The sequence below is a fragment of the Passer domesticus genome, chromosome 5 (assembly GCF_036417665.1).
Source record: "Passer domesticus isolate bPasDom1 chromosome 5, bPasDom1.hap1, whole genome shotgun sequence".
Taxonomy (NCBI): domain Eukaryota; kingdom Metazoa; phylum Chordata; class Aves; order Passeriformes; family Passeridae; genus Passer; species Passer domesticus.
The window spans coordinates 31,210,238-31,224,090 of record NC_087478.1 but is presented as its reverse complement, the minus strand read 5'-3'; positions in this window follow the sequence as shown (position 1 = coordinate 31,224,090).

The window sequence follows — 13,853 nt, the reverse complement described above, 5'->3', positions numbered from 1 at the left end:
CCTTGATGTTTTCCTCTGCTTTTGCAACTTCTCGGAGGTTAGTTTTGGCATGTTTGGGTCCTTTGCACTGCACCTCATTTCCTCCCCGACCATTTTCTGGTAGTCACCAGATGTCCCAATTTTCTGGTTTTTGTGGGTTTTTTCAAGCGCATTTCATTTGATCCTATCTCCTTTCCACAGCGTTTGTAAGTCTTTCTTTCTGGGACGCAAGATTTCGTTTCCCTTCCCGAAAGGAAATTTCATTTCCTTTCGGGGAGGGAAACGAAATCTTGTGATTTCAATGGGAATCGAGTAAGCAATCGTCGGTCCATATCCCAGCAGCTTCGGGAATCCCGTGCCTTTTGATGGCTTTGACTTTGGCGATGAATTATTTTTTTTTTTTCTGGTATCCATGCCATGTCACTCCTATCCTCCCCTCAGCGTTCTGTCTTCCTCCTCGACTTTTTCTCCTGCTTTTGCAACATCTCTGAAGTTAGTTTTGGCGTGTTTTGCTGCTTTGCACTGCACCTCATGCAATCCTGGTCCATTTTCTCGCAGTCACTCAATTTCGCAATTTTGTTTTGTCTATTTTTTCGGTATCCGTGCCATGTCACTCATATCTTCCCATCAAAGCCCTGTCTTCCTCCTTGATGTTTTCCTCTGCTTTTGCAACTTCTCGGAGGTTAGTTTTGGCATGTTTGGGTCCTTTGCACTGCACCTCATTTCCTCCCCGACCATTTTCTGGTAGTCACCAGATGTCCCAATTTTCTGGTTTTTGTGGGTTTTTTCAAGCGCATTTCATTTGATCCTATCTCCTTTCCAGAGCGTTTGTAAGTCTTTCTTTCTGGGACGCAAGATTTCGTTTCCCTTCCCGAAAGGAAATTTCATTTCCTTTCGGGGAGGGAAACGAAATCTTGCGATTTCAATGGGAATCGAGTAAGCAATCGTCGGTCCATATCCCAGCAGCTTCGGGAATCCCGTGCCTTTTGATGGCTTTGACTTTGGCGATGAATTTTTTTTTTTTTTCTGGTATCCATGCCATGTCACTCCTATCCTCCCCTCAGCGTTCTGTCTTCCTCCTCGACTTTTTCTCCTGCTTTTGCAACATCTCTGAAGTTAGTTTTGGCGTGTTTGGCTGCTTTGCACTGCACCTCATGCAATCCTGGTCCATTTTCTCGCAGTCACTCAATTTCGCAATTTTGTTTTGTCTATTTTTTCGGTATCCGTGCCATGTCACTCATATCTTCCCATCAAAGCCCTGTCTTCCTCCTTGATGTTTTCCTCTGCTTTTGCAACTTCTCGGAGGTTAGTTTTGGCATGTTTGGGTCCTTTGCACTGCACCTCATTTCCTCCCCGACCATTTTCTGGTAGTCACCAGATGTCCCAATTTTCTGGTTTTTGTGGGTTTTTTCAAGCGCATTTCATTTGATCCTATCTCCTTTCCAGAGCGTTTGTAAGTCTTTCTTTCTGGGACGCAAGATTTCGTTTCCCTTCCCGAAAGGAAATTTCATTTCCTTTCGGGGAGGGAAACGAAATCTTGCGATTTCAATGGGAATCGAGTAAGCAATCGTCGGTCCATATCCCAGCAGCTTCGGGAATCCCGTGCCTTTTGATGGCTTTGACTTTGGCGATGAATTATTTTTTTTTTTTCTGGTATCCATGCCATGTCACTCCTATCCTCCCCTCAGCGTTCTGTCTTCCTCCTCGACTTTTTCTTCTGCTTTTGCAACATCTCTGAAGTTAGTTTTGGCGTGTTTTGCTGCTTTGCACTGCACCTCATGCAATCCTGGTCCATTTTCTCGCAGTCACTAAATTTCGCAATTTTGTTTTGTCTATTTTTTCGGTATCCGTGCCATGTCACTCATATCTTCCCATCAAAGCCCTGTCTTCCTCCTTGATGTTTTCCTCTGCTTTTGCAACTTCTCGGAGGTTAGTTTTGGCATGTTTGGGTCCTTTGCACTGCACCTCATTTCCTCCCCGACCATTTTCTGGTAGTCACCAGATGTCCCAATTTTCTGGTTTTTGTGGGTTTTTTCAAGCGCATTTCATTTGATCCTATCTCCTTTCCACAGCGTTTGTAAGTCTTTCTTTCTGGGACGCAAGATTTCGTTTCCCTTCCCGAAAGGAAATTTCATTTCCTTTCGGGGAGGGAAACGAAATCTTGCGATTTCAATGGGAATCGAGTAAGCAATCGTCGGTCCATATCCCAGCAGCTTCGGGAATCCCGTGCCTTTTGATGGCTTTGACTTTGGCGATGAATTATTTTTTTTTTTTCTGGTATCCATGCCATGTCACTCCTATCCTTCCCTCAGCGTTCTGTCTTCCTCCTCGACTTTTTCTCCTGCTTTTGCAACATCTCTGAAGTTAGTTTTGGCGTGTTTTGCTGCTTTGCACTGCACCTCATGCAATCCTGGTCCATTTTCTCGCAGTCACTAAATTTCGCAATTTTGTTTTGTCTATTTTTTCGGTATCCGTGCCATGTCACTCATATCTTCCCATCAAAGCCCTGTCTTCCTCCTTGATGTTTTCCTCTGCTTTTGCAACTTCTCGGAGGTTAGTTTTGGCATGTTTGGGTCCTTTGCACTGCACCTCATTTCCTCCCCGACCATTTTCTGGTAGTCACCAGATGTCCCAATTTTCTGGTTTTTGTGGGTTTTTTCAAGCGCATTTCATTTGATCCTATCTCCTTTCCAGAGCGTTTGTAAGTCTTTCTTTCTGGGACGCAAGATTTCGTTTCCCTTCCCGAAAGGAAATTTCATTTCCTTTCGGGGAGGGAAACGAAATCTTGCGATTTCAATGGGAATCGAGTAAGCAATCGTCGGTCCATATCCCAGCAGCTTCGGGAATCCCGTGCCTTTTGATGGCTTTGACTTTGGCGATGAATTATTTTTTTTTTTTCTGGTATCCATGCCATGTCACTCCTATCCTCCCCTCAGCGTTCTGTCTTCCTCCTCGACTTTTTCTCCTGCTTTTGCAACATCTCTGAAGTTAGTTTTGGCGTGTTTTGCTGCTTTGCACTGCACCTCATGCAATCCTGGTCCATTTTCTCGCAGTCACTCAATTTCGCAATTTTGTTTTGTCTATTTTTTCGGTATCCGTGCCATGTCACTCATATCTTCCCATCAAAGCCCTGTCTTCCTCCTTGATGTTTTCCTCTGCTTTTGCAACTTCTCGGAGGTTAGTTTTGGCATGTTTGGGTCCTTTGCACTGCACCTCATTTCCTCCCCGACCATTTTCTGGTAGTCACCAGATGTCCCAATTTTCTGGTTTTTGTGGGTTTTTTCAAGCGCATTTCATTTGATCCTATCTCCTTTCCAGAGCGTTTGTAAGTCTTTCTTTCTGGGACGCAAGATTTCGTTTCCCTTCCCGAAAGGAAATTTCATTTCCTTTCGGGGAGGGAAACGAAATCTTGCGATTTCAATGGGAATCGAGTAAGCAATCGTCGGTCCATATCCCAGCAGCTTCGGGAATCCCGTGCCTTTTGATGGCTTTGACTTTGGCGATGAATTATTTTTTTTTTTTCTGGTATCCATGCCATGTCACTCCTATCCTCCCCTCAGCGTTCTGTCTTCCTCCTCGACTTTTTCTCCTGCTTTTGCAACATCTCTGAAGTTAGTTTTGGCGTGTTTTGCTGCTTTGCACTGCACCTCATGCAATCCTGGTCCATTTTCTCGCAGTCACTCAATTTCGCAATTTTGTTTTGTCTATTTTTTCGGTATCCGTGCCATGTCACTCATATCTTCCCATCAAAGCCCTGTCTTCCTCCTTGATGTTTTCCTCTGCTTTTGCAACTTCTCGGAGGTTAGTTTTGGCATGTTTGGGTCCTTTGCACTGCACCTCATTTCCTCCCCGACCATTTTCTGGTAGTCACCAGATGTCCCAATTTTCTGGTTTTTGTGGGTTTTTTCAAGCGCATTTCATTTGATCCTATCTCCTTTCCAGAGCGTTTGTAAGTCTTTCTTTCTGGGACGCAAGATTTCGTTTCCCTTCCCGAAAGGAAATTTCATTTCCTTTCGGGGAGGGAAACGAAATCTTGCGATTTCAATGGGAATCGAGTAAGCAATCGTCGGTCCATATCCCAGCAGCTTCGGGAATCCCGTGCCTTTTGATGGCTTTGACTTTGGCGATGAATTATTTTTTTTTTTTCTGGTATCCATGCCATGTCACTCCTATCCTCCCCTCAGCGTTCTGTCTTCCTCCTCGACTTTTTCTCCTGCTTTTGCAACATCTCTGAGGTTAGTTTTGGCATGTTTTGCTGCTTTGCACTGCACCTCATGCAATCCTGGTCCATTTTCTCGCAGTCACTAAATTTCGCAATTTTGTTTTGTCTATTTTTTCGGTATCCGTGCCATGTCACTCATATCTTCCCATCAAAGCCCTGTCTTCCTCCTTGATGTTTTCCTCTGCTTTTGCAACTTCTCGGAGGTTAGTTTTGGCATGTTTGGGTCCTTTGCACTGCACCTCATTTCCTCCCCGACCATTTTCTGGTAGTCACCAGATGTCCCAATTTTCTGGTTTTTGTGGGTTTTTTCAAGCGCATTTCATTTGATCCTATCTCCTTTCCACAGCGTTTGTAAGTCTTTCTTTCTGGGACGCAAGATTTCGTTTCCCTTCCCGAAAGGAAATTTCATTTCCTTTCGGGGAGGGAAACGAAATCTTGCGATTTCAATGGGAATCGAGTAAGCAATCGTCGGTCCATATCCCAGCAGCTTCGGGAATCCCGTGCCTTTTGATGGCTTTGACTTTGGCGATGAATTATTTTTTTTTTTTCTGGTATCCATGCCATGTCACTCCTATCCTCCCCTCAGCGTTCTGTCTTCCTCCTCGACTTTTTCTCCTGCTTTTGCAACATCTCTGAAGTTAGTTTTGGCGTGTTTTGCTGCTTTGCACTGCACCTCATGCAATCCTGGTCCATTTTCTCGCAGTCACTCAATTTCGCAATTTTGTTTTGTCTATTTTTTCGGTATCCGTGCCATGTCACTCATATCTTCCCATCAAAGCCCTGTCTTCCTCCTTGATGTTTTCCTCTGCTTTTGCAACTTCTCGGAGGTTAGTTTTGGCATGTTTGGGTCCTTTGCACTGCACCTCATTTCCTCCCCGACCATTTTCTGGTAGTCACCAGATGTCCCAATTTTCTGGTTTTTGTGGGTTTTTTCAAGCGCATTTCATTTGATCCTATCTCCTTTCCAGAGCGTTTGTAAGTCTTTCTTTCTGGGACGCAAGATTTCGTTTCCCTCCCCGAAAGGAAATTTCATTTCCTTTCGGGGAGGGAAACGAAATCTTGCGATTTCAATGGGAATCGAGTAAGCAATCGTCGGTCCATATCCCAGCAGCTTCGGGAATCCCGTGCCTTTTGATGGCTTTGACTTTGGCGATGAATTATTTTTTTTTTTTCTGGTATCCATGCCATGTCACTCCTATCCTCCCCTCAGCGTTCTGTCTTCCTCCTCGACTTTTTCTCCTGCTTTTGCAACATCTCTGAAGTTAGTTTTGGCGTGTTTTGCTGCTTTGCACTGCACCTCATGCAATCCTGGTCCATTTTCTCGCAGTCACTCAATTTCGCAATTTTGTTTTGTCTATTTTTTCGGTATCCGTGCCATGTCACTCATATCTTCCCATCAAAGCCCTGTCTTCCTCCTTGATGTTTTCCTCTGCTTTTGCAACTTCTCGGAGGTTAGTTTTGGCATGTTTGGGTCCTTTGCACTGCACCTCATTTCCTCCCCGACCATTTTCTGGTAGTCACCAGATGTCCCAATTTTCTGGTTTTTGTGGGTTTTTTCAAGCGCATTTCATTTGATCCTATCTCCTTTCCAGAGCGTTTGTAAGTCTTTCTTTCTGGGACGCAAGATTTCGTTTCCCTTCCCGAAAGGAAATTTCATTTCCTTTCGGGGAGGGAAACGAAATCTTGCGATTTCAATGGGAATCGAGTAAGCAATCGTCGGTCCATATCCCAGCAGCTTCGGGAATCCCGTGCCTTTTGATGGCTTTGACTTTGGCGATGAATTATTTTTTTTTTTTCTGGTATCCATGCCATGTCACTCCTATCCTTCCCTCAGCGTTCTGTCTTCCTCCTCGACTTTTTCTCCTGCTTTTGCAACATCTCTGAAGTTAGTTTTGGCGTGTTTTGCTGCTTTGCACTGCACCTCATGCAATCCTGGTCCATTTTCTCGCAGTCACTAAATTTCGCAATTTTGTTTTGTCTATTTTTTCGGTATCCGTGCCATGTCACTCATATCTTCCCATCAAAGCCCTGTCTTCCTCCTTGATGTTTTCCTCTGCTTTTGCAACTTCTCGGAGGTTAGTTTTGGCATGTTTGGGTCCTTTGCACTGCACCTCATTTCCTCCCCGACCATTTTCTGGTAGTCACCAGATGTCCCAATTTTCTGGTTTTTGTGGGTTTTTTCAAGCGCATTTCATTTGATCCTATCTCCTTTCCAGAGCGTTTGTAAGTCTTTCTTTCTGGGACGCAAGATTTCGTTTCCCTTCCCGAAAGGAAATTTCATTTCCTTTCGGGGAGGGAAACGAAATCTTGCGATTTCAATGGGAATCGAGTAAGCAATCGTCGGTCCATATCCCAGCAGCTTCGGGAATCCCGTGCCTTTTGATGGCTTTGACTTTGGCGATGAATTATTTTTTTTTTTCTGGTATCCATGCCATGTCACTCCTATCCTCCCCTCAGCGTTCTGTCTTCCTCCTCGACTTTTTCTCCTGCTTTTGCAACATCTCTGAAGTTAGTTTTGGCGTGTTTTGCTGCTTTGCACTGCACCTCATGCAATCCTGGTCCATTTTCTCGCAGTCACTCAATTTCGCAATTTTGTTTTGTCTATTTTTTCGGTATCCGTGCCATGTCACTCATATCTTCCCATCAAAGCCCTGTCTTCCTCCTTGATGTTTTCCTCTGCTTTTGCAACTTCTCGGAGGTTAGTTTTGGCATGTTTGGGTCCTTTGCACTGCACCTCATTTCCTCCCCGACCATTTTCTGGTAGTCACCAGATGTCCCAATTTTCTGGTTTTTGTGGGTTTTTTCAAGCGCATTTCATTTGATCCTATCTCCTTTCCAGAGCGTTTGTAAGTCTTTCTTTCTGGGACGCAAGATTTCGTTTCCCTTCCCGAAAGGAAATTTCATTTCCTTTCGGGGAGGGAAACGAAATCTTGCGATTTCAATGGGAATCGAGTAAGCAATCGTCGGTCCATATCCCAGCAGCTTCGGGAATCCCGTGCCTTTTGATGGCTTTGACTTTGGCGATGAATTATTTTTTTTTTTTCTGGTATCCATGCCATGTCACTCCTATCCTCCCCTCAGCGTTCTGTCTTCCTCCTCGACTTTTTCTCCTGCTTTTGCAACATCTCTGAAGTTAGTTTTGGCGTGTTTTGCTGCTTTGCACTGCACCTCATGCAATCCTGGTCCATTTTCTCGCAGTCACTCAATTTCGCAATTTTGTTTTGTCTATTTTTTCGGTATCCGTGCCATGTCACTCATATCTTCCCATCAAAGCCCTGTCTTCCTCCTTGATGTTTTCCTCTGCTTTTGCAACTTCTCGGAGGTTAGTTTTGGCATGTTTGGGTCCTTTGCACTGCACCTCATTTCCTCCCCGACCATTTTCTGGTAGTCACCAGATGTCCCAATTTTCTGGTTTTTGTGGGTTTTTTCAAGCGCATTTCATTTGATCCTATCTCCTTTCCAGAGCGTTTGTAAGTCTTTCTTTCTGGGACGCAAGATTTCGTTTCCCTTCCCGAAAGGAAATTTCATTTCCTTTCGGGGAGGGAAACGAAATCTTGCGATTTCAATGGGAATCGAGTAAGCAATCGTCGGTCCATATCCCAGCAGCTTCGGGAATCCCGTGCCTTTTGATGGCTTTGACTTTGGCGATGAATTTTTTTTTTTTTTCTGGTATCCATGCCATGTCACTCCTATCCTTCCCTCAGCGTTCTGTCTTCCTCCTCGACTTTTTCTCCTGCTTTTGCAACATCTCTGAAGTTAGTTTTGGCGTGTTTTGCTGCTTTGCACTGCACCTCATGCAATCCTGGTCCATTTTCTCGCAGTCACTAAATTTCGCAATTTTGTTTTGTCTATTTTTTCGGTATCCGTGCCATGTCACTCATATCTTCCCATCAAAGCCCTGTCTTCCTCCTTGATGTTTTCCTCTGCTTTTGCAACTTCTCGGAGGTTAGTTTTGGCATGTTTGGGTCCTTTGCACTGCACCTCATTTCCTCCCCGACCATTTTCTGGTAGTCACCAGATGTCCCAATTTTCTGGTTTTTGTGGGTTTTTTCAAGCGCATTTCATTTGATCCTATCTCCTTTCCACAGCGTTTGTAAGTCTTTCTTTCTGGGACGCAAGATTTCGTTTCCCTTCCCGAAAGGAAATTTCATTTCCTTTCGGGGAGGGAAACGAAATCTTGCGATTTCAATGGGAATCGAGTAAGCAATCGTCGGTCCATATCCCAGCAGCTTCGGGAATCCCGTGCCTTTTGATGGCTTTGACTTTGGCGATGAATTATTTTTTTTTTTTCTGGTATCCATGCCATGTCACTCCTATCCTCCCCTCAGCGTTCTGTCGTCCTCCTCGACTTTTTCTCCTGCTTTTGCAACATCTCTGAAGTTAGTTTTGGCGTGTTTTGCTGCTTTGCACTGCACCTCATGCAATCCTGGTCCATTTTCTCGCAGTCACTCAATTTCGCAATTTTGTTTTGTCTATTTTTTCGGTATCCGTGCCATGTCACTCATATCTTCCCATCAAAGCCCTGTCTTCCTCCTTGATGTTTTCCTCTGCTTTTGCAACTTCTCGGAGGTTAGTTTTGGCATGTTTGGGTCCTTTGCACTGCACCTCATTTCCTCCCCGACCATTTTCTGGTAGTCACCAGATGTCCCAATTTTCTGGTTTTTGTGGGTTTTTTCAAGCGCATTTCATTTGATCCTATCTCCTTTCCACAGCGTTTGTAAGTCTTTCTTTCTGGGACGCAAGATTTCGTTTCCCTTCCCGAAAGGAAATTTCATTTCCTTTCGGGGAGGGAAACGAAATCTTGCGATTTCAATGGGAATCGAGTAAGCAATCGTCGGTCCATATCCCAGCAGCTTCGGGAATCCCGTGCCTTTTGATGGCTTTGACTTTGGCGATGAATTATTTTTTTTTTTTCTGGTATCCATGCCATGTCACTCCTATCCTCCCCTCAGCGTTCTGTCTTCCTCCTCGACTTTTTCTCCTGCTTTTGCAACATCTCTGAAGTTAGTTTTGGCGTGTTTTGCTGCTTTGCACTGCACCTCATGCAATCCTGGTCCATTTTCTCGCAGTCACTCAATTTCGCAATTTTGTTTTGTCTATTTTTTCGGTATCCGTGCCATGTCACTCATATCTTCCCATCAAAGCCCTGTCTTCCTCCTTGATGTTTTCCTCTGCTTTTGCAACTTCTCGGAGGTTAGTTTTGGCATGTTTGGGTCCTTTGCACTGCACCTCATTTCCTCCCCGACCATTTTCTGGTAGTCACCAGATGTCCCAATTTTCTGGTTTTTGTGGGTTTTTTCAAGCGCATTTCATTTGATCCTATCTCCTTTCCACAGCGTTTGTAAGTCTTTCTTTCTGGGACGCAAGATTTCGTTTCCCTTCCCGAAAGGAAATTTCATTTCCTTTCGGGGAGGGAAACGAAATCTTGCGATTTCAATGGGAATCGAGTAAGCAATCGTCGGTCCATATCCCAGCAGCTTCGGGAATCCCGTGCCTTTTGATGGCTTTGACTTTGGCGATGAATTATTTTTTTTTTTCTGGTATCCATGCCATGTCACTCCTATCCTCCCCTCAGCGTTCTGTCTTCCTCCTCGACTTTTTCTCCTGCTTTTGCAACATCTCTGAAGTTAGTTTTGGCGTGTTTGGCTGCTTTGCACTGCACCTCATGCAATCCTGGTCCATTTTCTCGCAGTCACTCAATTTCGCAATTTTGTTTTGTCTATTTTTTCGGTATCCGTGCCATGTCACTCATATCTTCCCATCAAAGCCCTGTCTTCCTCCTTGATGTTTTCCTCTGCTTTTGCAACTTCTCGGAGGTTAGTTTTGGCATGTTTGGGTCCTTTGCACTGCACCTCATTTCCTCCCCGACCATTTTCTGGTAGTCACCAGATGTCCCAATTTTCTGGTTTTTGTGGGTTTTTTCAAGCGCATTTCATTTGATCCTATCTCCTTTCCAGAGCGTTTGTAAGTCTTTCTTTCTGGGACGCAAGATTTCGTTTCCCTTCCCGAAAGGAAATTTCATTTCCTTTCGGGGAGGGAAACGAAATCTTGCGATTTCAATGGGAATCGAGTAAGCAATCGTCGGTCCATATCCCAGCAGCTTCGGGAATCCCGTGCCTTTTGATGGCTTTGACTTTGGCGATGAATTATTTTTTTTTTTTCTGGTATCCATGCCATGTCACTCCTATCCTTCCCTCAGCGTTCTGTCTTCCTCCTCGACTTTTTCTCCTGCTTTTGCAACATCTCTGAAGTTAGTTTTGGCGTGTTTTGCTGCTTTGCACTGCACCTCATGCAATCCTGGTCCATTTTCTCGCAGTCACTAAATTTCGCAATTTTGTTTTGTCTATTTTTTCGGTATCCGTGCCATGTCACTCATATCTTCCCATCAAAGCCCTGTCTTCCTCCTTGATGTTTTCCTCTGCTTTTGCAACTTCTCGGAGGTTAGTTTTGGCATGTTTGGGTCCTTTGCACTGCACCTCATTTCCTCCCCGACCATTTTCTGGTAGTCACCAGATGTCCCAATTTTCTGGTTTTTGTGGGTTTTTTCAAGCGCATTTCATTTGATCCTATCTCCTTTCCAGAGCGTTTGTAAGTCTTTCTTTCTGGGACGCAAGATTTCGTTTCCCTTCCCGAAAGGAAATTTCATTTCCTTTCGGGGAGGGAAACGAAATCTTGCGATTTCAATGGGAATCGAGTAAGCAATCGTCGGTCCATATCCCAGCAGCTTCGGGAATCCCGTGCCTTTTGATGGCTTTGACTTTGGCGATGAATTATTTTTTTTTTTTCTGGTATCCATGCCATGTCACTCCTATCCTCCCCTCAGCGTTCTGTCTTCCTCCTCGACTTTTTCTCCTGCTTTTGCAACATCTCTGAAGTTAGTTTTGGCGTGTTTTGCTGCTTTGCACTGCACCTCATGCAATCCTGGTCCATTTTCTCGCAGTCACTCAATTTCGCAATTTTGTTTTGTCTATTTTTTCGGTATCCGTGCCATGTCACTCATATCTTCCCATCAAAGCCCTGTCTTCCTCCTTGATGTTTTCCTCTGCTTTTGCAACTTCTCGGAGGTTAGTTTTGGCATGTTTGGGTCCTTTGCACTGCACCTCATTTCCTCCCCGACCATTTTCTGGTAGTCACCAGATGTCCCAATTTTCTGGTTTTTGTGGGTTTTTTCAAGCGCATTTCATTTGATCCTATCTCCTTTCCAGAGCGTTTGAAAGTCTTTCTTTCTGGGACGCAAGATTTCGTTTCCCTTCCCGAAAGGAAATTTCATTTCCTTTCGGGGAGGGAAACGAAATCTTGCGATTTCAATGGGAATCGAGTAAGCAATCGTCGGTCCATATCCCAGCAGCTTCGGGAATCCCGTGCCTTTTGATGGCTTTGACTTTGGCGATGAATTATTTTTTTTTTTTCTGGTATCCATGCCATGTCACTCCTATCCTCCCCTCAGCGTTCTGTCGTCCTCCTCGACTTTTTCTCCTGCTTTTGCAACATCTCTGAAGTTAGTTTTGGCGTGTTTTGCTGCTTTGCACTGCACCTCATGCAATCCTGGTCCATTTTCTCGCAGTCACTCAATTTCGCAATTTTGTTTTGTCTATTTTTTCGGTATCCGTGCCATGTCACTCATATCTTCCCATCAAAGCCCTGTCTTCCTCCTTGATGTTTTCCTCTGCTTTTGCAACTTCTCGGAGGTTAGTTTTGGCATGTTTGGGTCCTTTGCACTGCACCTCATTTCCTCCCCGACCATTTTCTGGTAGTCACCAGATGTCCCAATTTTCTGGTTTTTGTGGGTTTTTTCAAGCGCATTTCATTTGATCCTATCTCCTTTCCAGAGCGTTTGTAAGTCTTTCTTTCTGGGACGCAAGATTTCGTTTCCCTTCCCGAAAGGAAATTTCATTTCCTTTCGGGGAGGGAAACGAAATCTTGCGATTTCAATGGGAATCGAGTAAGCAATCGTCGGTCCATATCCCAGCAGCTTCGGGAATCCCGTGCCTTTTGATGGCTTTGACTTTGGCGATGAATTATTTTTTTTTTTTCTGGTATCCATGCCATGTCACTCCTATCCTCCCCTCAGCGTTCTGTCTTCCTCCTCGACTTTTTCTCCTGCTTTTGCAACATCTCTGAGGTTAGTTTTGGCATGTTTTGCTGCTTTGCACTGCACCTCATGCAATCCTGGTCCATTTTCTCGCAGTCACTAAATTTCGCAATTTTGTTTTGTCTATTTTTTCGGTATCCGTGCCATGTCACTCATATCTTCCCATCAAAGCCCTGTCTTCCTCCTTGATGTTTTCCTCTGCTTTTGCAACTTCTCGGAGGTTAGTTTTGGCATGTTTGGGTCCTTTGCACTGCACCTCATTTCCTCCCCGACCATTTTCTGGTAGTCACCAGATGTCCCAATTTTCTGGTTTTTGTGGGTTTTTTCAAGCGCATTTCATTTGATCCTATCTCCTTTCCACAGCGTTTGTAAGTCTTTCTTTCTGGGACGCAAGATTTCGTTTCCCTTCCCGAAAGGAAATTTCATTTCCTTTCGGGGAGGGAAACGAAATCTTGCGATTTCAATGGGAATCGAGTAAGCAATCGTCGGTCCATATCCCAGCAGCTTCGGGAATCCCGTGCCTTTTGATGGCTTTGACTTTGGCGATGAATTTTTTTTTTTTTTTCTGGTATCCATGCCATGTCACTCCTATCCTCCCCTCAGCGTTCTGTCTTCCTCCTCGACTTTTTCTTCTGCTTTTGCAACATCTCTGAAGTTAGTTTTGGCGTGTTTTGCTGCTTTGCACTGCACCTCATGCAATCCTGGTCCATTTTCTCGCAGTCACTAAATTTCGCAATTTTGTTTTGTCTATTTTTTCGGTATCCTTGCCATGTCACTCATATCTTCCCATCAAAGCCCTGTCTTCCTCCTTGATGTTTTCCTCTGCTTTTGCAACTTCTCGGAGGTTAGTTTTGGCATGTTTGGGTCCTTTGCACTGCACCTCATTTCCTCCCCGACCATTTTCTGGTAGTCACCAGATGTCCCAATTTTCTGGTTTTTGTGGGTTTTTTCAAGCGCATTTCATTTGATCCTATCTCCTTTCCAGAGCGTTTGTAAGTCTTTCTTTCTGGGACGCAAGATTTCGTTTCCCTCCCCGAAAGGAAATTTCATTTCCTTTCGGGGAGGGAAACGAAATCTTGCGATTTCAATGGGAATCGAGTAAGCAATCGTCGGTCCATATCCCAGCAGCTTCGGGAATCCCGTGCCTTTTGATGGCTTTGACTTTGGCGATGAATTATTTTTTTTTTTTCTGGTATCCATGCCATGTCACTCCTATCCTCCCCTCAGCGTTCTGTCTTCCTCCTCGACTTTTTCTCCTGCTTTTGCAACATCTCTGAAGTTAGTTTTGGCGTGTTTTGCTGCTTTGCACTGCACCTCATGCAATCCTGGTCCATTTTCTCGCAGTCACTCAATTTCGCAATTTTGTTTTGTCTATTTTTTCGGTATCCGTGCCATGTCACTCATATCTTCCCATCAAAGCCCTGTCTTCCTCCTTGATGTTTTCCTCTGCTTTTGCAACTTCTCGGAGGTTAGTTTTGGCATGTTTGGGTCCTTTGCACTGCACCTCATTTCCTCCCCGACCATTTTCTGGTAGTCACCAGATGTCCCAATTTTCTGGTT